Source organism: Mus musculus, chromosome X (genome assembly GCF_000001635.26).
Source record: "Mus musculus strain C57BL/6J chromosome X, GRCm38.p6 C57BL/6J".
NCBI classification, from domain to species: domain Eukaryota; kingdom Metazoa; phylum Chordata; class Mammalia; order Rodentia; family Muridae; genus Mus; species Mus musculus.
The window spans coordinates 6,200,578-6,225,897 of record NC_000086.7 but is presented as its reverse complement, the minus strand read 5'-3'; the positions used below and the strand labels follow the sequence as shown (position 1 = coordinate 6,225,897).

Here is a 25,320-nt window from a genome sequence, read left to right as displayed (position 1 = left end):
TATTGTACCTTATATCTCGCTATACTAACTGATAAGTGCATATTAACCCAGAAACTTAGTATAGCGAGATATAAGGTACAATATGTCAACATGCTTCTTAATAATAGTCTTTGAGAAAGTAGGACTGAGGGGGTTATATCTCACATGATAGAGGCTATATGTAACACACCTACAGCATCCATTATTCTAAAAGGAGAAAAACTGAAAACAATCTCATTAAAATTAGGAATGAGACAGTCTACTATCCCTGCTTCTTTGTAATATAATGCTTAAAGCACTAATGAGAACAATAAGCGAGAACAGGAAATTAAACAGACATAAATAGCAAAATCAGTCAAATTATTCCTGTTTGCAGAAGATGATATACAAAAGAGATTAAAAAAATTCCCAAAGAAAACCTCTAGAAAGACTACTGGTTTCAGCAAAGTGTTGCAATATAAATCATATTTAAAAATTGGTAACCTTTCTATATGTCAATAGCAAGTATGCCAAGAGAGACCTCATGGAAATTCATAGTGTGAAAATGACCCACAATTGGTTGCAATGTCGAGCCTAAATGTCTGTGTGGTCCCAACTGCAACCAAAACATCTAGAATTCAACCTCTACACCTAAGGCTAAAGCAAACTTGAAAAAGTGTAGCAGAAAGATTGTAAGAGCCAGAAGATTTAAAAGCAATATCATCTTCTAGATAGGAAAGCTGCATTAATGAAATCTCAACAGTATGCTTGCCACAACATCTGGGCAGGTCTCTTTGACCACCATGGGAACAGAATAAAGAGTCCACGGAGACAAGAAGGCAGTTTGGTTCAGCATAACTAAATAGGCAATGTTGGCTCAAACTTTAGGAGTTTGACCCTGAGACGTTTATTTTAGGCATATTTTAGCACAGCACAATTTGGTGAAAACTTTCCTGGTGATAATTAACTCAGTCCTGAGTGCATAATAAAGCATGCATAAATCTTGAGGAACAAAGTAAGCTAAATAAAGAACAGATGTGACTATATCAAAACTCTTTATAAAGTATGTAATGACACCTTCCATAAAGATAGGTTTCATAGATTGACTAAGGAAAGGTCACATAAGTTCACAAAAGGGTCCAGGGAAAGAATCTGGTTTGGCCTTAGCCATACAAATCACCAGGCTATTAGCCATGTCCACTCCCAGAATTCTGAGCAGATAGCAGCTTATGAATCCCTTCCCTTGAAAGAACAACCCTGTGTGTTTAACATCCCAAGAGCCATAGTAATTATCTGTGAGCACAAGGACCAATCTAGATGGGAAAAATTTCATAAGACCCACCCCTAGATGAAGATCTGCAGGCAGTCAATGAGTGTCAAGGGAGAGAATCAGTTTTACTCAAGCATGAGCCCCTCATAGGTTATCCAATCCCAAGTGGTAATTCCTAAGGCCAATACACTAGAGCAAGACTAAATGGAACTAGCAGGTATTTTTATATTTGTATATGCATATTACATATATCAACAGTAATTAAAAGGGATATGGCACTATTTTGAGTGGGAGTAAGGACACAAGAGTTAGAGAAGGAAGGGTAAAAATGATGTAAGTATAGTGCCCATATATGAAATTCTTAAACAAATTTAATAGATAATAAAACAAAGATACAAAACAAGAATAAATATGCAAGGATTAAAAAAGTGGTCATATAACCAAAAATTCACCACAAGACCAAGAAACCTGCCTGGGATTGAGGTTGAGTGGAAATATATTAGATTTCCCTGTAGTCTATGAAATATTTTACAGAGCCCTTGAGGAATTTTAATAGGAAGTTGACTGTCAGAAAAGACCATTGTCTCTCATGCAGACATTCCCCCCCCTGCTACAACTGCCCTTTCAATAGGGATGGCTTCAGCATAACCTAGTAGTGCATTTACAAGCAAAATAGCTGTAGTGTGTTGACAATTATGCTCTCTGAGGTTATATTTATACAGGAGCACATTCTCATGGCCACCACACACAATACACTCCCAGAAAAAGACTCCTGAAAGTATGTTTATATGAATAAAATTGGTATGGAGGAAACAGTAAACAATAAAACAGTAATTGTGGGGTGGAGAGTTGACTCAGCAGCTAAGAGCACTGATTGCTCTTCTAAAGCTCCAAGTTCAGTTCCCAGCAACATCATGGAGATTCACAACCATCAGTAATAGGATTTGATACCCTCTTCTGTCATGCAGATAGAATACTGATATACATAAAATACATGAATAAATAAATCTTATAAAACAGTAATTACCATAGCTGTGTGGGTTCATTTTTGGGTCTTCAATCCTATTCCATTGGTCTACTTGTCTGTCACTATATCAGTACCATGCAGTTTTTATCACAATTGCTCTGTAGTACAGCTTTAGGTCAGGCATGGTGATTCCACCAGAGGTTCTTTTATCCTTGAGAAGAGTTTTTGCTATCCTAGGTTTTTTGTTATTCCAGATGAATTTGCAGATTGCTCTTTCTAATTCATTGAAGAATTGAGTTAGAATTTTAATGGGGTTTGCATTGAATCTGTAGATTGCTTTTGGCAAGATAGCTATTTTTACTATATTGATCCTGCCAATCCATGAACATGGGAGATCTTTCCATCTTCTGAGATCTTCTTTAATTTCTTTCTTCAGAGACTTGAAGTTCTTATCATACAGATCTTTCACTTCCTTAGTTAGAGTCACACCAAGGTATTTTATATTATTTGTGACTATTGAGAAGGGTGTTGTTTCTCTAATTTCTTTCTCAGCCTGTTTATTCTTTGTGTAGAGAAAGGCCATTGACTTGTTTGAGTTAATTTTATATCCAGCTACTTCATTGAAGCTGTTTATCAGGCTTAGGAGTTATCTGGTGGAATTTTTAGGGTCACTTATCATATCATCTGCAAAAAGTGATATTTTGACTTCTTCCTTTCCAATTTGTATCCCCTTGATCTCCCTTTGTTGTCGAATTGCTCTGGCTAAGACTTCAGGTTGTCACAACTGGCGGTTGTCATGTAGAAGAATGCGAAATGATCCATTCCTATCTCCTTGTACTAAGGTCAAATCTAAGTGGATTAAGGAACTCCACATAAAACCAGAGATACTGAAACTTATAGAGGACAAAGTAGGGAAAACCCTCGAAGATATGGGTACAGGGGGAAAATTCCTGAATAGAACAGCAATGGCTTGTGCAGTAAGATCGAGAATCGACAAATGGGACCTCATAAAATTGCTTTCAAATGCTGACACCATTGCATACACTAGCTAGATTTTGCTAAAAGGACCCAGATATGGCTGTCTCTTGTGAGACTATGCTGGAACCTGGCAAACACAGAAGTGGATGCTCACAGTCAGCTATTGGATGTATCACAGGGCCCCCACTGGAGGAGCTAGAGAAAGTACCCTAGGAGCTGAAGGGGTCTGCAACCCTATAGGTGGAACAACAATATGAACTAACCAGAACCCCAGAGCTCTTGTCTCTAGCTGCCTATGTATCAGAAGATGGCCTAGTTGGCCATCAGTGGAAAGAGAGGCCCATTGGTCGTGCGAACTTTATATGCCTCAGTACAGGGGAATGCCAGGGCCAAGAAGTGGGAATGGGTGGGTGGGGGAGTGGGTGCTGGAGCGTGTGGGGGACTTTTGGGATAGCATTGGAAATGTAAAAGAAATAAATACCCAATAAAAAACAGTAATTACCTCTTGAGGAGTTGGATGTGTCATGTATAATGATATTGTTTAGTCTATATATATTTGTAATATATTACTGATAGAAGTGTTGGTAAAGAGACCATATGAAGGAAAGAGAAGGCCATAGGGGCCAATAATACTTATATAACATGGCAGTGATATGGATAACTATACTGGACATCCAGGGAAGTCTGAGTTGGGAACTATGATTAAGCAATGATGTATTCTGTTAGATAACCAACCCCTGGCAAATTGTCTTTTTGGTGAAAATTGTATATAAATATGTCCTTGGGGTCACAGTTGAATGTCTTCATCTTCAACTTTGTCTTTGTCTTTGCCATCTTTTACCTCATTTATATCTTTGCTTCCTCAGATTCCCCTCTATGTGTCAACCTATATGGCTGTGTGTGGACTCTGTACTTGTAATGAATAATGTCACATCTGCTTCAGTACTTTTTAATTTCCCAGTCTCCTGTGACCCTCATTTTCTGATTCTAGAGCTTGGACTTCTAACCATAGTACTTGGTTTTTTTATAATTATAAGAAAAGACGCATTGAAGACAGCAAAGAAAGAGTTGCCCATGTCACTCTTCACTCTAATCCAAGTAACTTTGGGAGAGACACCTCTGATCCAGGGTTGGGGAAAGGAATTAAGTCTAGACTTTATACTTGAAATCCAGTAGTAGGTCCACCATAGGGAAGCCGGTTCTTGACAGCTCTACATCAAGCTGGTATCCACAAACAGAGCTGCTGACACTGCATAGCCTTGTAGCCATGGGAGTGGCTATACTATCCTTCTCTCACCCTTGTACAGCAGAATTGGGAACAAAGCTCTACCTGCTAGAAAGAAAGGCAAAATGCTAACACAGTAGTTTGCCTTGGAGTTCCACTGGGAAGTCACTCAAATCTAGGTTGAAAATAAGCACCTGTATCCAGGCCAGAGCTCATAGGAATGGAATTTAGACTTGCCCTAGCATCTGGTGGATAGAGTAATCTTTGGTGAAACAGTCTTACATTTTGGCCGATGTCACTTCCAGACTTGGAACATGCACCTCTCCCAAGAATTGCTCACATTTCTACAGTTGTGACCCTATATGTTAGGCTGTTTAGCTTAATACTTGTGACTGATGGGTTCTAACTTCAAAAGCACTGATAGCTCTACACACTAAATTGTAGATGATGTCTTTAGGCCTTCATCAGCATCAAGAAATGACTTGTGCTCTAGTAAGGTGGAGTCATACAGGTTGGTACATACAGGAGAAAGCTGAAGAAGCAAAGACGCACATTAGGTAAATGGTTGGCAAGCCCCAAGACAAAAACATAGACAAAACTACCATCTGCAGCTGTAGCGTTTGCCTTTCTGCACCCATGAGGTTGTGTGAGCCTTTGCAGGTGTGGGAACGAGATATTCAGTTAGGTGTTACCCTTGATGGCAAGGGCTTCACTAACATTACATCAGGCTCAGGCAGTGTAGCATGGTGCAAGAGTGTATTCACTGCAGTTATACAATGGGAACAAGGCAAGATTTTTACTTTTTAATTTAATGCAAGGCATATAAAACAAACAAAAAAATTGAGCAGGCTCTAACAATCCCTAATGTCAGTCTCAGTGCCCATGGAGGGAGCCACTAGAATATCCCTTCTGGCAAGTCTCTACTTACTAGATGCACAGTCCCAACCCATGTGTTGGAATTCTATTTCAGGCAGCATCATTAGTGTTAGTTATGAGTCTTGTGTTATGAGTCCATGTCAGTAGTAGACTGCCCGCAGGAGTGTGACTTTTAGTTCAATCCACTAGTCATGGATGATTAGTATAAAAGTTTGACATAGAATTGTGGTATTGATGCCCACAAGCCTGGCTTAAGAACCTGAAGCCAATCTTTCCACAATCATTCTTCCCAGAGCCAAGGAGAATTAAATAAAGACAAGCTACAAAATATGTCTGTAGCTACACCATAGAATGTGACTTGTAGGGAGACACTAGCCTAGACTTATGTACTCTCCCAGTTCATTCTGAATGCTATGCTAGCTGAGGTTTGGTAAAAACTAGGCCTTTCGTGTTCAAACAGTAACAGTACAGTAACAGCAGGTTTGCACATGATCCAGTGCTGAAATAGCAGGCGTGACTACACGTATAAAAATTAAGCAGCTTCATTAAACTATGGGAAGGACAGGCACGAAGTGAATTGTGAAGACCGGAATAAATACCAAGACTTTCAATGTGTGTGCCATTGCATGCCAACGGGTGCCAAGAGCTCACCAGAAATCATGGCTTTGCTTAATGATCAGAGTAAAGAGCTAATCTGAACAAAAATTTTAATGAAGATTTTATAGCAATAGTTTTAGGGAAACGACATGCTTTAAGAAAGCAGTGAAGAGTGAATGATTCAGTACTCCATCATTTTCACAGAATAAATGCAAATAAAAGCTGCATGGAAATAATGTATCTGAAAGATACTCTGAATGAAATTAACATTCAAGGAAGGCATCAGTGGCGGGAAAAACCTGATGAAGAAATTATTAAAACTCAAACACAAGCTAGTTGAAAATAAACAATTGAGAAGCAAAATATAATAAGCAGATTATTTCTGAGGTGAGGATCACAAGTTACAGAGTATTCATGAAGAAATCAATTATCCTTTCTAGGAGTGCTCAAATTATGGAGTGTGTGTGCTGTGTGACATCATTCTCAAGTAGACATGAACAAAATATCTACTCACCCAGATAAGAAATCAATGGCAAACCAAAGTAAGAATAGCACAGAAGTCCATCTTGCTGAATGAGTAAGTTTTATAGGGGTTGTTCAAAGAGGCAGAAATGGTGCAAAGCCAGCAAGGGTGACATCTCACAAACTTTGGAACCCTGGAGCACAGTGCACAGCCTGAAGGTGGCTAAACAGGTTAAATAGTGCCCCCTTCAGGAAGCTGGTCTTCACTTTCTTTTTTTTTTTTAATTAGGTATTTTCCTCGTTTACATTTTCAATGCTATCTCAAAGGTCCCCCATACCCACCCCCCCCCAATCCCCTACCCACCCACTCCCCCTTTTTGGCCCTGGCGTTCCCCTGTACTGGGGCATATAAAGTTTGCAAGTCCAATGGGCCTCTCTTTGCAGTGATGGCCGACTAGGCCATCTTTTGATACATATGCAGCTAGAGTCAAGAGCTCCGGGGTACTGGTTAGTTCATATTGTTGTTCCACCTATAGGGTTGCAGTTCCCTTTAGCTCCTTGGGTAATTTCTCTAGCTCCTCCATTAGGGGCCCTGTGATCCATCCAATAGCTGACTGTGATCATCCACTTCTGTGTTTGCTAGGCCCCGGCAAAGTCTCACAAGAGAGAGCTATATCTGGGTCCTTTCAGCAAAATCTTGCTAGTGTATGCAATGGTGTCAGCATTTGGAAGCTGATTATGGGATGGATCCCTGCATATGGCAATCACTAGATGGTCCATCCTTTCATCACAGCTCCAAATTTTGTCTCTGTAACTCCTTCCATGGGTGTTTTGTTCCCATTTCTAAGAAAGGCTAAAGTGTCCACACTTTGGTCTTCATTCTTCTTGAATTTCATGCGTTTGGCAAATTGTATCTTATATCTTGGGTATCCTAAGTTTCTGGGCTAATATCCACTTATCAGTGAGTACATATTGTGCGAGTTCCTTTGTGATTGGGTTACCTCACTCAGGATGATACCCTCCAGGTCCATCCATTTGCCTAGGAATTTCATAAATTCATTTTTTTTAATAGCTGAGTAGTATTCCATTGTGTAAATGTACCACATTTTCTGTATCCATTCCTCTGTTGAGGGGCATCTGGGTTCTTTCCAGCTTCTGGCTATTATAAATAAGGCTGCTATGAACATAGTGGAGCATGTGTCCTTCTTACTGGTTGGACCATCTTCTGGATATATGCCCAGGAGAGGTATTGCGGGATCCTCCGGTAGTACTATGTCCAATTTTCTGAGGAACCGCCAGACTGATTTCCAGAGTGGTTGTACCAGCTTGCAATCCCACCAACAATGGAGGAGTGTTCCCCTTTCTCCACATCCTCGACAGCATCTGCTGTCACCTGAGTTTTTGATCTTAGCCATTCACTTCTAAGTAGTTAAGTTTGTCTCTGCTTGCTGCTAGGCTGATCTAAGTCTCTTCTAGACACCTCAGCTTGGAGAGTGAGGGACTGTCATTTCAAAGGAGAAATGCCTCCATGAGATCCATCTGTAGGACATTTTTTCAATTAGTGATCAATGTGGGAGGGCCCAACCCACTGTGGGTGGTGCTATTCCTAGGCTTGTGGTCTTGGGTTCTATAAGAAAGTAGGCTGATACCTTCTGTAGCCAGACAGGAGTGAAGCAACAGAGACACCAACCCATCTACAAACTTTCAATCCAAAATTTATCCTGTCTACAGAAATGCAGAGACAGGGAATGGAGCAGAGGCTGAGGGAACGACCTACTTGATACCCATCCCATGGGTAAGCACCAATCCCTGACACTGTTAATGATAATCTGCTATGCTTTCAGACAGGAGCATGGCTGAGAGGCTCCACCCAGAAGCTCACTCAGACAGATGCATACATTCACAGTGGATGGAGCCTAGAAACTCTTATGGAAGAATAGGAGGCAGGCACCAAAGGGGATAGGAACTCCAAAGGAGGACCAATGGAGTCAACTAACCTGGACCCTTGTGGCTCTCAGAGTCTGAACCACCAACCAAAGAGCATACACGGGCTAGACCAAGACCTCCCTGCTCATATGTAGATGTGCAGCTTGGCCTTCATGTGGGTCCTGAACAACTGGAATGGGTGCTATCCTAAAAGCTAGTGCCTGTGTGTGAGATATATTCTAGCTGGGTTGCCTCAGTGGGAGAGGAAACACCTAGCCTTGCAGAGACTTGAAGTGCTAGGATTAGGAGAATAAGGGGGGGAGGGGTTCCCCACTTACTCAGAGGAGAAGGGGAGAGGGGAGGGGGAAGGATTGTGGGAGGGGTGACCTAGAGGGGTATAGTGAGCGGGATGTAAAGTGAATAAGTAAAATAAAATAAAAATAAAAATAAAAATAAAAATAAAAAAGAAAGCAGGCTGAGCAAGCCATGAGGGGCAAGCCAATAAGCAGCACTCCTCCATGGCTTCTGTATCAGGCCCTGTACCCAGGTTCCGGCCCTATTTGAGTTCCTTCGATGATAAACAGTGATATGAAAGTGTCAGCCAAATTAACTCCTTCTTCCTCAAGGCCATGTTGTTTCATCCCAGCAATAGCAACCCTGCCAGGACAAAGTGAATCTCGTCAATTGTGGAGGACCTTCCTGAAGCGATTGTCTACTCGCCGAGCATAACCAGCTTCCCTGCAGTACAGGATGTTTCAGCTTCAGCTCCCTTTGGAACACTGTGTGACTTAATAAGCTTCTCCCAAGATAGAAGGCTTTATCTGAGATGAAACTCTGCTGTATCAGTGTGCTTTCTGTGAGTGGTGGTTAACTGTTTTTTTTTTTTTTTGGGATAATTATACTCCATTGGAGGGAGGAATGGTATGCATAAATATTAGACATTTGTAACATAGATTTTTGAATATATAGGATAAGTTATTGTGTGGCAAGAATAACTTTAATGACTGCATATAATAAGAGGAGGCATCATTATCACTAAAGACTTTTTGAAAAGGCTGCATGGAAATATTTCCATATAGGTACCCTAAAATATATACCTATATTTATATATTAAAAAATTTAAGTGGAGTAATTCTATAATGAGGTGACAATGTCCATACTAGACAGCATAGGGAAACATAAAAAGGCCAGTGACAAGAAAATGTTACTTCTTTTGAAACTGCTGACTAGTGTGGTCCCAAAGAGATTCCCAAACATTACAGATTATTTGTGCCTGACTATTCCCCCTCTCTATCCCCATTGCCACAAATCATCTCTTTTTATTTTCCTGGTCTCTGCAGTTATTTCAGGCTATATGCTGCCATTTGAAGACTTGGTGCTAGGAACCTCAGATGAGAAAGACCATGTGGTGTTTCTCATTGTGGGTCTGGTTTACTTTTGTGTGACAAGAGTTTTTTTTTCCTGAGAAGATTTAATACACATCTATTGACTTGATAGGGAGCCTGTGACAACCCACAGTGTGGATATCACCAAAGTCCAACTCGGTGAACCAATGAGTTTTATTGGGGTTACTTACAGGAATATAGTTGCCTGGCTACTTAGAGGAGCAGAAATGAGTCACTAAAGCTCACCTCAGTGTGGGGGACAAAATGGGAATCTGGAGCACACTGCACAGTCTGTAAGCAGCTCAGCAGGTTGGAGGTTTTCCATTTTCCTTTCCAAGTGACTCCGCTGCTCTAAAACTCGTCCAGGCAGCTGGGCTGGTTTCTGCTTCTTCTGGGCAGCAGGTCTAGTCTTAGGGCAATAAATTTGTAGCTTGATTTGTCTGAGAGGGACTCTCAGCAGTCTTTATTGTTTACCCCAGGACAAAAAGAACCCAGTGAATCTGGTCAGTTTCACGAACTTCCTGAAGCTATTCTGAATTGTTTTCTTCCTGATTAAGAAATTTCCCTGAAGGATGGAATCTTTCAATCTCTGAGAAAACTGCTACATTAACAGTTCATTCAATTTGCAGTCCTGCAAATGCCTGCAAAGTTCATGATTACATTTTTTTCTTTACAGCTGAATAGTATTCCATGGTCTACACTAGCACAGTTTTATTATATATTTGTCAGTTCAAAGACATTTAGGTTGTTTGAATTTCCCAGCTTTTGTGAATATAAAATATTGATGAACATGGCCTAGCAAGTATCCATGGAGTTGAAAGTCAAGTCCCTTAAGCATATGCTAAGGATATATATATTTGGGTCATATGATAAATTTTAATGTATTTCTTAGTGTTGTAGAACATGATTCTCTTAGCTAAATGGCCATGATATTCATTGGATAATCTACTCTATATTATTATTATTATTAATACTCTATATTAAAATAATATAGAGTAATATACATTACTAACAGTAATATATAACATGATATTAACATTATAAATATTTAAAAATTTAAAGGAGTGAATGGAGAGGTATCTCAGCAATGAAGAGAAATTGATGTTCTTCCAGAGGACCTGAATTTGGACTTCAGCACTCAGGTCAGGTAGCTCAGAACCGGAATTCCAACTCAAAGAGATCTGATGCCCTTTTCTAGTCTCCTTGTCAATCACATACATGAGCACACATGCAAACATATACACACATACACACACAAAGTAGGATAAATCTTAACAAATATTTTATGAACATATAGTGCAAGCCTTAGTGTAAGCAAATCATAAATGTCTATTCCAGAAAATGAACTAGGAGAAACATTTAAGGTCTAGGCTACTTTTTACTAGATGCAGAGGAAGAGTTTTCTTATATTTCGATGTTAAAAAAAATATTCTAGAAGGAAAATTGTAAGATCTTGCTACTAGAACACATGGTGCCAAAAATGTATCCTGTTACTAGAATTATGGAGCCTGATATTCTACTCGAGCTCAGGTTACTGAAACTTTGAACTCTGTGTGTAAACAGGAGAGAACTGTCGCTAAAGTCCTCTAAGAGGCTTTTTGCCTTTTCTTCACTATGGGACTTAAAGCTGTCATCGGACATCCAATGTAAGAGCATGTTTTCCTTTTGCTTTATCAGTCCAATCCCTTTCCTTTATCAAAGGTTGCTAGTATTTTAATCTCAACACCCACCAAGGTTATTGGCAGGGAGAGACAGCAGGGAAAACACTATTGGCTTTTAAAAATAACCAACGTCTGTAGGAAATAACCAATCTGTAGGAAATCTCTCCCCCTGGCCTACAAAGCTTTATAGTCTTTCCCTTTAGTCCACCCTGCCCCCCCCCCCCATCCTATGACTTTCTGCTTGTTCACTGGCTATACTCCCAGTTCTCAGACAGCATTTTCCTTCATTTGTATCTAAGGATTACACATATCGTTATCTATTACTTCTGCCAGAAAGGTCCCCACACATAACTCCTTGGAAACCACACGGCTTATTCATATCCCTTACTTGTGTTCTAAAAAGTTATTCCTATATCCAATTAGCACCTCCAATTTTTCTTCTCTGTTTTCCTAACTTTGGTTTTTATAACATAGCAATCATCTCCTAACATAATGTCAAATATTGTAGGTGTTTTATTTAAACGTTATTATTGCTCAACCCCCAAAATCCATAGAAGGCTTTTTAACAATCTACACAGCACACTGAACATGCAATAATGTATGTAGAATGAAATTATTACCTAGTCTGCATCTGCTTTACATGGCTAGCTTTCTCCAGCTCCATAGCTCCTCCTGTTTACAACAGAAAATCTGGATCTACCAATTGAGGATATGCTTAATTAATGAAGGACTTTCAAAGCTGAGCTTGGAAGCTGTCGAGCTGTGGAGAAAAGAGGCAGCTTTTTTAAATTCCCAGGTGTCTAGGGATGCTTGATGAGTAATTTGGAATACTCTGAGAAGGAATGGAGACATGAGTGTTTTGCTTGTTCGTGGTCTTTATCCTCTCTAGACGAGTGAAGTAGATAACCAATGAAGAGATAAAGAGAGGCAAGGGCTTCGTGGGACATCAAGCTCAAGGAACTAGATTCATGTAAGTGGTGCAATGTAATGGTGCATTTTCTAGAAATATCTATCGCATTCGAAGAAACTGAACTTTTGCTAGACCTTGCAAGCAAGTTAATGATATACCATGAGGTCACTTAAGATTATATAGTTAACTGCAATTCTACTGTGTACTCAGCCTGTTCAAGTTTAACTTGCCTGTAAGGAAACAATGTAGTCAATCTTACTATGCAGGGGATTTTAAAAAAATGACCTAAGCCAATGCACAGGTTTACTCTTAAATTATGTACTATTTCAGGCTTCTTGCCGAGAATAGTGTATGTGTGGATATGTGTGTTGTGGGACTCATTGGCTGAAAGTAGCAAACAGATTGAAGATAATCTTTTAAGAAAAAACAAGTATTACACAAATATTAGAAGCAACACGTGGCTATAGCTTGAGCTTATACTGAGTGCTGTCCTGGGTCAGCTGAGACCAGTGAAGTAAATACTTACCCTGTTTTTTTTTTTTTAATCTATTCAAGATTTCCAGTTGTTTGTTTTTTTTTTTTTTTCTTGTCCGAGGCCAGGCCATAAACAACCTGTGACAGCAAAGATAAGCCTTATAGACTTAGGTTTTCCATGGCTTTTGCTTAAGGAACTTCTGAGTAGGATGCAGGAATGTGAATTTATTTTGCAGTTCCCAAATCCACTATGAGTGCCTGTTTATTAGGAATGCTGGGTAGACCTGAATAAAGGAATTCTTCATTTCTTCTCCATACCATATTTCCTATAGTGTTCAATACATCCAAAGCAAAGCCCTTTGTTAGAAACAGGCAACAGGGGACAATCAGATACATAGACAAGCAACATAGAGAGGCCATGGGCCACAGGCAAAAGACATAGGGAGAGACATAGAAAATTTAAATTGGTGCTCACTCTTGGTCAAACTACTCCAACAGAAGTTCCTTTTTTCATTCATTAATGAGAAAGTGGAACATTTTGTTGCCCCTCTGCCTATGGTGGAGAACTAATGAACTACACATTCTTTAATGTGTAGTTGATACACACCAGAAAAAACATTGATGTTCCTGGATATTTCTAAACCCCAATTTCTTTTTCTAAACACTAGATTCCAAACACTTGAAGTTTTCAGTGTGTTTCCCAGCCCACTTAAGTATTGTGCCCCCAAATGTTTTAATTTCTATCTCTTCCCCGTCTTCTACTTTTTTTGTTTTTGAATCAGGGTTTCTCTGTATAGCCCTGGCTGTCCTGGAACTCACTTTGTAGACCAGGCTGGCCTCGAACTCAGAAATCCGCCTGCCTCTGCCTCCTGAGTGCTGGGATTAAAGACGTGCGCCACCACCCCTGTCTTCTACTTTAATGAGAATAACTTTCACACAGTATTCTCTTTTCCTTTAATGAAAAATTTCATTATAGCCCTTATCCCCACCTGACTCAATATGTCAACATGGTAGTTAACAGAGTTGCTTAAAGCAGAGTAAGATCTATGTAAAGTCAGATTTATTCTGTGTCATATTCATACTGCCTTAGAAAATGTTATGGTCATATAGCATTTATAGGGAATGTGGGCATAGTATAGGAGAGAACTCATTTCAAAGTGGCTGTTATCAAAGCATATGTTTAAATCTCTCCTGCTCTGGACAAGACTTTTCATGAGAAGTCTGGCAAGCCCTTATACTGAATCAGAGTTGCAAGGGCAGCTCAGGGTGAGTACTGAAATCTGGCAATGAAAGATAATAAATGTAGGGAGTTTAATCTCTCTACATTCCATGTGTCTGTGGAAATTCCATATAGTAGCAATAGGAAATTAATCAGAAGCAATTGCTTATACAGTGCAGGGCCTAAGGGTTAGAAGTAGACTCTGCAATGTGCTGTTGACATGTAATCAAATTGCCTTCTAAATATTTATGTTTATATTCATGGATTATTGCTGCTTTTAACCTGGACCAGAGAAAGTTCTTTTTTTAAAAATATATATATATATTTGTATATTGGAAGATGGTATATGTTGAGACTCATACCTGGTTGATGTGCTGAAAGCAAGTGACTTGAGCTCTCAGCCCTAAAGAGGACATCAGATTGCCGCTCCAAACCGAGGAACATCATGAAAGAAAGAGTGGACAGATTTTGAGTTTAGGAACATGGAAAGGAGTGCTTTGAAATGCTGTCTTCTGCACATGGCATGGCTGTTCCAGTCAGGACCACTGGCATAAGGCCTGCACAGACAGAAAAAAATGAAATTAGAAGGCAGACTGATCAGGAACAATGTGATCAGTAGGGGTGGGAGTGAGATAAGAGAGGGTGACTGAGGTGAATATTATCACAATATATTGTATACATATATGCATTTAATATTAATGAAAAGAATATATCCCTTCAGCACCATAGGTAATGAAATAGCTATATAACTTTGAATAGTGAATCATGGACAAAGAGTCATCTGAATGAAGGAAATAGGAATGCAAACAGACACTTATAACATATGACAACTGTGAGGAAAAAATCACAGTGTAACACTTACTCCTCTATAATATATATTCCAAATTCAAATGAAATTACAGCACCATATGTGAAAGAATTTGATGTCCTAGATATCTATGTAATCCATGTCAATGACAGAAACATCTGTGACAGATGGCAGTTCTTAATAATGCAGTTGGACCATAAAATTGCATGTAACACTGTGAGAGAGATAATTGTGGGTAAGGATGGTACATCCTTTAGGGCATGTGTCTATCACAGTGAAAGCCCACAATATGTGGAGTATGATGATAATACAATGAGAAGGCCTTGGTAAGGGAAAGCATCTTCCTCTAAACATGGTGTTGTAATAAAAAACACTTTGAGTCATTTATAAACAGTATACATTCATTACTTAATGTTTGGAGGTTGGGAAGTTGAAGACAAAAGCATCAAACTGGAGAAAAGGGAAGGAATAAATAGAATTAAATTGTTCTTTTAAAAGATTCGGTGTCTGATAAGGGCTCATTCCTCATAAATAGAACGTCTTGCTACATCTTGGTGTGGTAGAAGAAAGAAACAGCTCCATTGCACCTCTTTTGTAAGGCATAGTCTCATCCACTAGGATGCACATAATTAGACCATAGAAGCAAGATAGAACAGATATTTTTCTCTAATGAACAGGAAATTTTTAGAGAAAAATGTATATTTGAATGGGTGAGGGTGGAGCAGAACTGGCAAAATTATGAATAGATAATGGCTTTGAATCACCCACTGTTTTATTGTTTGTTTTTTCAATTCACTTGATATTGTAATCTGAAGATTGAACTAGTCTAGAAAGTCTTAGCCTCTTACAGTAAATTTCAGGGTCTTTAGGAGGGGAAACCTGGAGAACCAGACTCAATTGAAACTGTCCCTTACCAAGTGAATTTCCCACATCAACTATACAATGGGATACCTGAACTTCTTAGAAAGCAACTAGCACTCCCATGCTGCCAAATGAGAAGCTGCTAGGCTTTCTTAAGAGATGCACTTAGAAACTACTCAACATTATGTCACTATATAATACGATCACAGAGCCAGGCCCAGAGTCACTTTGGAAAGTGGCTGCATAAGGTGTACGTGAGCAAGCATAACTCATGGCAGGCTATCACTGGGAGCTAGCTAACACAGAGAGGGGAGGAAGAAGGGAAGCATGGTATACAAAAGATGTCTTTACTTATATTTTCAGTGGATTTACAGTGCATCAAAGATTTCCAGAGGGGAGAAGAAAAGAAAAGGAAAGGAAAAGAAAAGAAAGAAGAAAGGAAGAAAGAAAGAAGCAAAGGAAGAAAGAAATAAAAAGAAAGAAAAGAAAAGAAGGGGTTGATGACCCTTTTTCTTTTCCTTTCCTTTCCTTTCCTTTCCTTTCCTTTCCTTTCCTTTCCTTTCCTTTCCTTTCCTTTCCTTTCCTTTCCTTTCCTTTCCTTTCCTCTTTTCTTTTCTTTCCCTTCCCTTCCCTTCCCTCCCCTCCCCTCCCCTCCCCTCCCCTCCCCTCCCCTCCCCTCCCCTTCCCTTCTCTTTTCTTTTCTTTTCTTTTCTTTTCTCCTTTCCTTTCCTTTGCTTTTTGGTCAAGGGGAACTGACAAATAGTGGCCCAAAAAGAAATAAAAAATTAATCAGATGGAATTTGTCACTGTGTGTCAAATTGCTGAGATTTCATGAAGCTGAGATGAAGACTGATAATTATCTGCTGGAGGTCGCTGCTGTTGACAGCAGTGGTAACACAGGACTTAACAGGGGCCATCTATGAAGTGACTGTGATATGACTACCAGAAACACAAATGAAATTAAAAGGGAGGGAGTAGGGAGAAGAAAAAAGAGGGAGGAAAAGAAAAGATGATGAGGATAAGTAGGTAGATAGGTACATGGATAGATGGATGATAAATGGACAGGTAGATGCATTAAAATATGTACATCCTCTCAGGGGATGTGCTTTCTTCCTTCTTTTCTCCTAAAGCAGTCACTGGTAACTGATTCACACTGAGTGTTAATATATGCATATATGTTAATACATGAGAGTCATGGATGCTACTAAAAAGTCATTAAACTTAGCTATACTATAGAATTCTCTACTGTGAAGGAGTTAATCAGAATGCCCTGGTTCTGTTTATAAATGTTTCCTTTCATTTTTAAAATTACACATATGTGTGCATATACATGCGTGTGCATGTGTGTGTGTGAATGCGTTTGCATGTGCATCTGAGTGTGGGAGCCTGGGGCGGCGGGGGGTGGGGTGGGTGTCTAGGTAGTTGTAAGCTGCCATGTGATGCTGGGAACCAGACTCTGGAGGAGCAGCAACTGCTCTTAACCACTGAGCCATCTCTCCAGCCGCAAGTTCTGTTTGTATTTGACAATACCAGAGCCAACATCTTACTGTTGATTTGAAAAACACTAACAGTGTGATTTCAGAAACAAAAATCGCTCTTCTCTCCTTGAATTCTGTATATATTCAAAATAGTAACTTCTTGTTCATTATTTATGCTGAGAATGTTTCCTTCCAGTTTGTCCTCAAAATTTTAATTTCTATTTATAGATTTATTTCATGTGTACTGATGTTTTACCTATGTGTATATCTAGGTAGCACATGTGTGCTTGGTGCCCACAAAGGCCAGAAGAGGGTATTGGCTTCTAAGGAACTGGAATTAGAGCCATTTGCTAGTCACCATATGAATGCTTTTGGAAAAGGTCCTCTGGAAAAGCAGCCAGTGAGTTTAACTTCTAGCTGTCATGCCATTACATTTTTTTTTAAATTTGCTTATGCTGTTTTCCTTTTTTACATCATGAAGAAATTATGTTTTTGAGAAGAGTTATATAGTTACATTTCTCAAATCTTTTATTTTCCTTTCCATTGCATCTGGTTCTTGACTAACAGTTTTAGAACCTTTTCTCTATCAGGTTAGAGGAGACTCCATTAGCTTTTGTAACAATTTCATTGCAATTAGATTTCTGATCTACTTAACATTGTTGAAATGTATAGTGTCTCTGTTTCTTTCACAAGTATCTATGTCATTGTCAAACAACTGTCTTAAAGGCTTGCTTATTTTTATTTATATCTTCAATTAGTATGTAGCTCAGTCTTGAGTTTTTGATCCTCCTGCCTCAGCCTAATGTAATATACTTCAGCATATGCCATAAACTCCAACATAAAAGGTTGTCTTTGTTCCAGTGCAATAAATTGACACTTTCATCATGCATTTAGAGTTCTTTCTATGTATTTATTCTACTCTATGCTTGCTGGTAGTTTTAAGCCATATTTGTATTATTTTAATCATAGAGGCTCTGTAATCTACATTATACCTACTAGGACTTTGTTGTTTTTCTTATTTTCATGTTTCCAGGGAGATGGTAAAATTTTTATTTTTCCATATAAAGTTAGTACTTGTCTATTTCTACCAATTTATATTTTAATTCAAATTACAAAAGAAGTATGTGCATAATTTTATTGGAATTGTTTTAAATTTAAAATTCTATCTGGGGAGGTTTGACATTTTAAAGATATCGAACATTCTTATCTAAAATTAGGAGAATCTTTCCATTTGCCTAAATAATCCATTTATGGAGGAAAAAAGGCATAGTGGGTAAAAGTGCTTGAATCTGAGTTTAATCCCTAGACCTACCTGGTGGAAAGAGAGGTGTGCTTAAAAGTTGTGCTCTGAACTCCATATATTGTCTGCCATGGCATGTACGTGTGTGTGTGTGTGTGTGTGTGTGTGTGTGTGTGTGTGTGTGTGAAAAGTAAGAGATAGCTCAGTTGTGACCTGAGTTAGGACCCGCAGCACTCATATAAAAAAGCCAGGTACAGAAGAAGGGTGTATCTATAGTTCCAGCACTGTGTAAGCACAGACAGGAGAGTCTCTCTAGCATGACAGTGGCTGAAGAAGACACTTGATATAAATCTCTAGCCTCCAGATGTCTGCAAATGCTCAAACTCCCTTCTTACATGTGATATTTAATTCACTTAGCCATATATTGCTAAGGATTTTGCATGAAACTTCACGCTTCAAAGTTATTGTACTGTACCTTTTCTCATGATTTCAGAAACTTATTGATTCTTCTCCTAGGCTTTTGTGGGGCAACGGGCTATGCACAGACAGCCTGGTCTCCTATTGAGCTGAGGTCCCGGTGGTGGTAGTTTTCACCTACATGGGACAGAAGGCATTCCCTCATGTCTCCTGGACCCCTGGCTCCTGTTGAAGTTACCACCCCCACAGCCCTCACAGGAGAGGCATGGGTATCAGCCACATAGGAACAGCACCAAGCCTTCCCACATGCAAATAAGGTTTCCCCCAAACTCTCAGTCCAAGCCAATGAGAGGTACCTGCTGATAAACCCTGAATCACCCCCAGAACTGTATATAAATCAGGATTAGGGAATTGAAGGTATGCGAGAACTATTCCTTCCTCTGAGTCTTTTGTTCCAAGAGCTGTATGTAACACTTGGGAAGAGATCTTCTCTTCAGAAGAGCCACCCGAGGTCCTGCCACACTCCTCACTGGAATAGTCAGTTTTTCGTCCAACCTTGAAGGCTGGCAGAGACTTCGTCTTCCTGCCTGCATTAGCTTCCCTTCACTGGAACCCTCGCACCCGGCCTGGACAGAGATCTCCGTGGAAAACCTCTGGTACCTAGGCCCACAGGCTTTCACATTTATTTATTTGTTTGTTTGTTTGTTTATTTATTTATTTATTTTTGCTATCTTTTGCATTTACTTGTTAGCCCTTTTAATGTGCCTTTCCTCCCTCTTTATTGTTTACTTTTATTGAGTTCTCCATTTCCTTTAGGTAGAATTTGCAACAAAGTTTTATTTATTACCCTATGCTGGCTCCAAAGTCACAATCTCTCTGCTTCAATTTTTTGAGTGATGTTACAATTTTGTGCTACCATATTTGGCCAGAGGTGCCCCCACCTCCTTTTTTTTGTATTTTTATTATTATTTTAATTTTATTTATTTAACATTCCAACTGCAGTTTCCCTTTGACTCCCAGTCCCCCACCCTCCCCGTTCCACCTGCATTTCTCTTCAGAAAAAGGCCAGTCTCTATGGATATCAACTAGTCATTCGTACCAAGTTGCAGTAAGACTGGGCACCTCCTCTTCTAGTAAGGCTAGACAAGGCAACCTAGTAGGAGAAAAGGGTTCCAAAGTCAGGCAACAGAGTCAGAGATAGCTTTACCCCCACTGTTAGGTGTCCCACAGGAAGATCATGCTACACAATGTAACATATGTACAGAGGTTCTCGGTCACTCCCATGCAGGATCCCTGGTTGGCAGATCAGTCTCTGTGAGCCCCTATGGGTTCAAGGTAGTTGATTCTATTGGTTTTCTTGTGTTGTCCTTAACTACTCTGGCTTCTACCGTCCTTCTTCCCTCTCTTCTACAGGATTTTCCCAGATCTGCATAATGTTTGGTTGGCTGTGGCTTTCTGCATCTGTTTTCATCACTTGCAGGGTGAAACCTCTCAAAGAACAGTTATGCTAGGCACTGATCTTATGAGTATACAGAATATCATTAGGGATCATTTCAGTGACAATTTTTGCTACTCGTGTTTGGTTCTATCATAGGTCCCTGGGCTATTCTGCCTCTGGCTCCTGGCCCTCAGGGACCTTCTCATGGTGTGGGTCTCAAACTGGAGTGTTATTGGTTGGCTACTCCCACAATTTTTACATTTACCCTAGCACATCTTTCAAGCAGGACAAATCGTAGGTAGAATGTTAGTAGCTGGGTTGGTGTCCCAATCCCTCCATTAGAAATCTTACCTGGTTACAGGAGATGGCTGGTGCAGGCTCCATATCCCCATCACTAGGAGTCTCAGGTAGGGCCACCCTCACTGATACTTAGGAGTTTCCATTGCCCTAGGTTTCTAGCTCATCTCAGAGATGCCCCTGTCAATCCAGTTGCCTCTCCCAGTTCCCTCTCCTTCCATCCTCCTCACATCTGATCCTTCCTGTTACCATTCCCACTCTTAACCCCACCCAGTCCCCTTTATGAGCACAAGACATGCATGTGGTGCACAGACATATATACAGGCAAAACATTCATATACATAGAATAAAAATAAATAAATATTTAAAAAAATTAAAGAGTAAAAATAAATAAAATAAATGGAATTCATTAAAAAGGACTAAACTAAACATTTTAACCTTTATTTAGTTGGTGTGTGTGTGTGTGTGTGTGTGTGTGTGTGTGTGTATGTGTATGTATAAGTGACAGTATACATGAAGAGATCAGAGTACATCTTTCAGGAATTGGTTCTTAACATGTGGGTCCTGGAGATGGATCCTAGCTCATCAGGCTTGGCAGCAAGTTTCCCTATCCACTGGGCAATATTGGCAGACCAAAATGAAACTATAAAACTGGAAAATTAATATTAACTGAAATAAGTAAAAACTTGGTAGAATGAGCATGATAGAAGACAGAGTTTGCATAAAATGAATAGAAACTGCTCAATCTGAAAAATAGAGATAAAACAGATAGAAGGGGTTTCATACAGTTTCACAGAAGATAACACGTCTCTTCTAAGTTCCAGAAAGAGAGGGAAAGAAAGTAAAATGGAATATTTGAGAAAGTCATTAATTGAAATATCTCAAATTAATGCAAGACATACAGATAATCAAGAAGTGGAATGATATTTTGATAGATAAATCAAAAGAGATACATGCTAAGATCATCATAAACTTCTGAAATGAAAAATATAAAACTTTTAGACAGAAAAATGATAATTTGACTATATGTCATTATTCATCATGTATACCAATAGAATACTGTACCAAACTGAATAGCAATATGTTTTTATTGGAAACCATGTACTCTCAAAGGATATACTATGCATTTCTACATGACAAAATAAATAAATTCTTAACTATTAATTTCATATCTGCTTAAACATATTTCTAGAAGGACAGGATCAATCAAGACACCTGCAAATGCAAACAAGCCAAACAAACTGGAAAATATTTATTGGAGTATGCTTAATCTTGATAATCTACTGCTGAGGGCTAGAGTTACTTGCATATTCTGCTCTTTCAGAGGACCAGAGTTCAGATCCCAGCACCCACCCATGTCAGATGGTTCACAGAAACCTTTAAGTACATACAACTCCAGGAGATCTGATACCCTCTTCTAGACTTCACAAACAACTTTACTCACATGTGTGTGTGTATACATATATATGTGTGTATGTATGTATGTATGTATGTGTATATATATGACAATGAAATATAGATCTTTAAAAATTCTGCTATGGAAACATTTTTAGAAAGATAGTAAGACAAATCACTAAATGAAGGAAGAAATATAGGAAGAATGCAAATGTAAATGTATTCTTTCACTTGCCAATTTTGTTCACATTATGATGGAAGTGTTAACCATCCTCTGTTGGGGTCCTTTTGTTTTACTGGGGTGGCAATCATTGGTAGAAGAAGAGTACCAGGTCTCTGGCAGAGTTTATATTCCTTGTCACCTGTCAATACAAAGCAGAAAAAGCAGACAGACAAGAGCAGCCGCAGATGGTCCACTATGGTTTTCCAGCTCTTCTGTGTCCTTAAGATTCTAGGATGCTTTCCCTACAAGTGTTACAGCTCCTGTGTAGTCTAGGAACTCAGGACTCATCAGCCCTTGGCAGTGAATAGCATTGTGGCTTCTGAGTCTAGGTTTCAGGATTCACTAGTTCTTCATACTGGCCAGTGTTAACTGAGACCCTTTGCACTTGCTTTATTGTAAGAAACTTTTTGGAACACATTCAGTCCTTGGCTATTTAAAGTCTTCTATTCTGTATCCCTAGGTCTCTTCTCATTCCCTAGTTCCTTCTTTTTGTGTCATGGTGATTCTTCTGTGGCTATCAATGTTATGTCCACTTCTTCCTCATATTGCCAACTGTACTAATGATGAATATCAAAAATAGCTAGCGCAATTCCACTCTATAAAAGCTGTCCTCCTTGCCTGACATTGCAAACCAGGGGAGGCAGTACAGAAGGGTGCCTTCTGGCTGGCTCACTAAGTGAGCTGAACAACCTGCTTCTGTAGCTATACAAGAAGTGTTTACACCAATCACAGTAGCCTTCAAGTCAACAAAGGATTACATTCACACCAAGCGTCCATTGTCTCTTTTGCACCAGTTTACAACAGTCCATATTTAGCAAGTAAGCATGAAGCAAAAGGTTTCTGGCAAAGTCCTCAAAAGCTACTTGAAACAGTTGCTGGCCAGGCCACAACCAAGCCTTCTCAAAATGGGCAGCAGGGGGGTTCAGTTGGCTGCTTGATAGTGTTTTTTTTTTCCACAAAGCAACTAGAACAGCAAGGCAGAGTAAACTAGCTTTGAATTCAGGAATCTATTCAGCCCATCTCTCACCATTTTTGCTTATTTACAGGGGAAAAGCCCATCAGAAAAACTCTTAACAATAAGAACAAATTATTGCCCTTCTGCCTAGTTCTTTCTGCTGGGGTAGGTTGCTAGCTGGTCTGCTCCCCTGAAAACACCATATCATGATTCAATGAATCCTAAAGGATTTGCTGCACTCAGAGCAGTTGGTAAGACCCTACTCCCCAAGTCCCAGAGCTCCCATTGGGAGGCCAGTGGACTTGGGACCCATCACCCACCAAAACCCCTGCCCACCAAATACCACTCTCCTCTTTCTGCTGGGGGGCAGACTGCTATCTCGTCTGGTCCTCTGAAGACACTATATCCTGAACCATCCCAGAAGATCTGCTGCACTCAGAACAGCTGGGCAACTGATCACCAGCTTGTCTGTTCCCCTGAAGACACCACAGCTTGAAGGCATCCCAGGAGTTCCTCTGTATACAGGGCAACTGGACAAAAGACACCACAGTCTAAAGACCTTCCAGAGGCTCTGTGGCATGCAGGGCAACTGACCCGACAGACTGAAAGCCTCCCAGGAGTGCTGCTGCACATAGGGATACAGAAACCACAGTACATAGGTCCCCGTGGAGAACATCTTCGCACAGGACAACAACTTGACTGCTCCTCTGAAGATCTACCAGTCTGAAGGCCTCCCAGGAGATCTACTACAGCCAGGGCAACAGATCAGCAGCTTCTCTGCCACTCTGAAGAGCCCTCAGTTGGAAAGTTCCACAGGTGGTCTTCTAAAGCCAGGGCCACAGGCCCACCAGGAGACCTGAAACAACCCAGGGACAAAAGAGGCAGACTTCAGACAGAGTCACCCAGATCTGCAAACAGCAGGATAACCAGACAGTGAGATGCAAGCACAAGACCATAAGCAACAGAAGCCAATATACATGGGCATCAGCAGAACCCAGTTCTTTCATCACAGCAAGCCATTAATATGCCAGCACACCTGAAGAAGCTGACCTAAAATCCTATCTTATGAAGATAGTAGAGTCCTTTAAGGAGTATATAAATAACTCACTGAATGAAATACAGGAAAATACAGGTAAACAGGTAGAAGCCCTTAAAGAGGAAACAAATAGTTCCCTTAGAGAAATGCAGGAAAACACAATCAAACAGATAAAGAAATTGAATAAAGCTGTCCAAGACCTAAAAGAGGAAGTAGAAACGATAAAGAAAACATGAATGGAGGCAAACCTGGAAATGGAAAACCTAGGAAAGAGGTCAGGAATTACAGATGTAAGTATCACCAACAGAATAAAAGAGATATAAGAGAGAATCTCAGGTGTAGAAGATATAATGAAAAAGATTGACACAACTGTCAAAGAAACATAAAAAAAAACCCCAAAAACCTCCTAACCCAAAATATCTAGGAAATTTAGGATACAATGAAAAGACCAAATCTAAGAATAATTGGAATAAAGGAGAACAAAGGACCTGAAAAATGTCTTCAACAAAATTGTAGAAGAAAACTTTCCCAACCTAAGAAAGAGATGGCCATAAAGTTATAAGAAGCCTGTAGAACACCAAGTAAATGGGACCAGAAAAAGAAATCCTCTTGTCACATAATAATCAAAACAGTAAATGCACAGAACAAAGAAAGAATGTTAAAAGCTGCAAGGGAAAAGGGCCAAGTAACATACAAAGGTAGACCTAGTAGAATCACACTAGACTTCTTAACAGAGACTATGAAAGTAAGAAGAGCCTGGTCAGAGGTCATGCAGACTCTAAGAGAAGAAAAATGCCAGCCCAGGCTACTATACCTAGCAAAATTCTCAATCAACATAGATGGAGAAACCAAAATATTTCAGGACAAAACCAAATTCAAACAGTATCCATCTACCAACCGAGCCCTACAGAGGATCCTAGAAGGAAAACTCCAACACAAGGAAGGTATCTACACCAAAGAAAAGACAAGATATTAAGCATCTCAAAACAAAGCCAAAAGGAGAGAACCACAAGCACATAAAGCTACCTACCACTATGATTGTGATAGCCAGAAGCTGGAAACAACCCAAATGTCCCACAATGGAAGAATGGATACAGAAAATGTGGTTCATTTACACAATGGAATACTACTCAGCTATTAAGAATGAGGACATCCTGAGTTTTGCAGGCAAATGGATTGGAACTAGAAAATATCAACCTGAGTGAAGTAACTCAGACCCAAAAAGACATGCATGGTATGTACTCACTAAAAAGTGGATATTATT

The 25,320-nt window shown here is 39.7% G+C and overlaps 1 long non-coding RNA gene across 2 annotated transcripts in view; it reads right to left on the bottom strand.

Annotated features, from left to right (window-relative positions):
* The window catches only part of Gm33733, a 40,182-nt gene that overhangs the window by 3,814 nt on the left and 11,048 nt on the right, over positions 1 to 25,320 (bottom strand). Inside the window, exons 1-5 of one of the 2 annotated variants that reach the window (XR_001782821.2) lie at positions 19,812 to 20,738; positions 18,771 to 18,889; positions 14,271 to 14,465; positions 11,926 to 12,065; positions 9,891 to 10,053 (exon numbers count right to left, since the gene is read on the bottom strand). This is a non-coding gene — a long non-coding RNA (predicted gene, 33733). Of the gene's footprint in view, positions 1 to 9,890; positions 10,054 to 11,925; positions 12,066 to 14,270; positions 14,466 to 18,770; positions 18,890 to 19,811; positions 23,877 to 25,320 lie in introns of those variants that run through there. The other variant, XR_003953117.1, reaches the window with a different exon arrangement.